This window comes from Alosa sapidissima, chromosome 16, assembly GCF_018492685.1.
Source record: "Alosa sapidissima isolate fAloSap1 chromosome 16, fAloSap1.pri, whole genome shotgun sequence".
Lineage (NCBI taxonomy): Eukaryota > Metazoa > Chordata > Actinopteri > Clupeiformes > Clupeidae > Alosa > Alosa sapidissima.
Window position 1 is genome coordinate 11985512 of NC_055972.1, and position 1749 is coordinate 11987260.

Below are 1749 nucleotides of genomic sequence, written 5' to 3' on the forward strand. Positions count from 1 at the left end.
ACACATGACATTAAAGGCAGCCTACGCAAGTTTTTTACCTTAATATAATGTGGTACCTGACATGCAGAATACCTACTCTGACTATGCCACCCCCTAAACCCAGGCGGGAGAAACCTATAAGCTCTAACGTGGCTGGTTCCCGGCCTTCCCCACAAAGGAACAGTTGGCAAAAGGCATATACAAAATACTCAAATTTATTACAAATAGTATAAATACAATCCAGAATGTAAGTTGTGTGTAAGAAAGACTGCATGGGATAACTGGCTGAGACTCCTCAGGCTAATAAGGTCGGGTCAGCACACACAGCTCCCGTCTTGGAGAGAGGCCCTGGTGAGAGAGGGAGAGAGAGACAGCAAACCCAGCACCACAAAAGAATGCAACACGGCAAGCACTGCAAACACAAGAAGTAAATACCACTACAGGATACCACTACAAAATACCACACCGTGTTGCTGACCAGTACACACCGTGTTGTTGACCAGTACACACCGTGTTGCTGACCAGTACACACCGAGAAAATGGCTCCCTCCATGTGCCACCCAACCCGAAAGGAGCAGTACTGAGTTGCGGATCCGGCCTTGTACAGAGACAGCCTACAGTATATGATGGGACAAAAGAGGAACAGTCAGCTCACAGCACAAGAGCTGTAAGCGTGCGAGCTTAAGCAAGTGATGTTAGTCCCAGCAGTTACAGAGAGACCATGCAAACAAACAAAAAGACAAACAAAATGAAAGCAAACAAACAAACCCAAAAACTAACAGTAAAACAGTGGCTGGCCTGGTCCCTTTTAAAAGAAATGGCACATATTAGTTACCATGTACATTCCACAGCACAGTTACACAATGGACATACGTAGTAAATATAAGCCTACTTTGCAAGAGCGTTCACTACTCCCCATAGCACAGTGACACAGGAAGAAAGGAACATTCCAGTGCTACAGATTTAAAGAAACAGTTAATTGATTTATAACTACCAATGTAAACAAACAACTAAGATCATAAATATAAAACAAATTACCAGAGCATCAGTGTCTGTAGCCCAGCACTGATAAATCTTAAAATCAGGCAGTCACCTCAGTGTCCTCCATGAAGAGTGAAACACATGGTTCTAGCATTCACCCTGATAAGTTAAAACAAGTCATGAGAAGTGAGTTCTACAAACACACACACACACACACACACACACACACACACACACACACACACACACACACACACACACACACACAACCTGCATGACAGGGGACCTTAACAGTCACAAAGAGCAAGTGGTGGCAGCAGCAAGAGAATGTGAGCTCTCAACAAACCAAACTTTATAACTTCCTAGTTAGTCATGTGACCTGCCCCATGTGACCACGCTTGCAGTCACACAAGCCACACTGGTTGCCAGTGCAGGTGGGCACATAAACCAGAAATCCCCACAATAACAGCATCATTTTGAAGTAATTTTGATGGTAAACAAAGTTGTTATAGGGAGAATCATGCACCTAACAGCTGGCAGCACCCTGCAGGAGTTGAACCAGCCTTGCATCTCGTGAGATTCGTGAAACATTACCTAGTCAGTAAATATGGCTCACTGGAGATTTTCTTCTTCTTCTTCTTCTTGCTTTGGCTCCAAAACAAATGCCCATGCAACGGTGTCCAGGGGGGAAGGGCTCAAGCCGTGAGAAGTAGCCTATAAGGTAAACTATACATACTCTGTGACTTCTAGGGGAAGCCCTAGAACCCAAAACTGACTTGCATTCCTTTA

General features: G+C 44.4%; 1 long non-coding RNA gene across 1 annotated transcript; it reads right to left on the reverse strand.

Moving 5' to 3' along the window:
• Positions 1-255: 255 nt before the first annotated feature.
• LOC121685397 lies at positions 256-1405 on the reverse strand. The gene is made up of 3 exons (XR_006023350.1): positions 1231-1405; positions 872-1119; positions 256-784 (listed from the first exon to the last, which is right to left on the reverse strand). It is a non-coding gene; the product is annotated as an uncharacterized LOC121685397 (long non-coding RNA).
• Between the last annotated feature and the right edge of the window lie 344 nt (positions 1406-1749).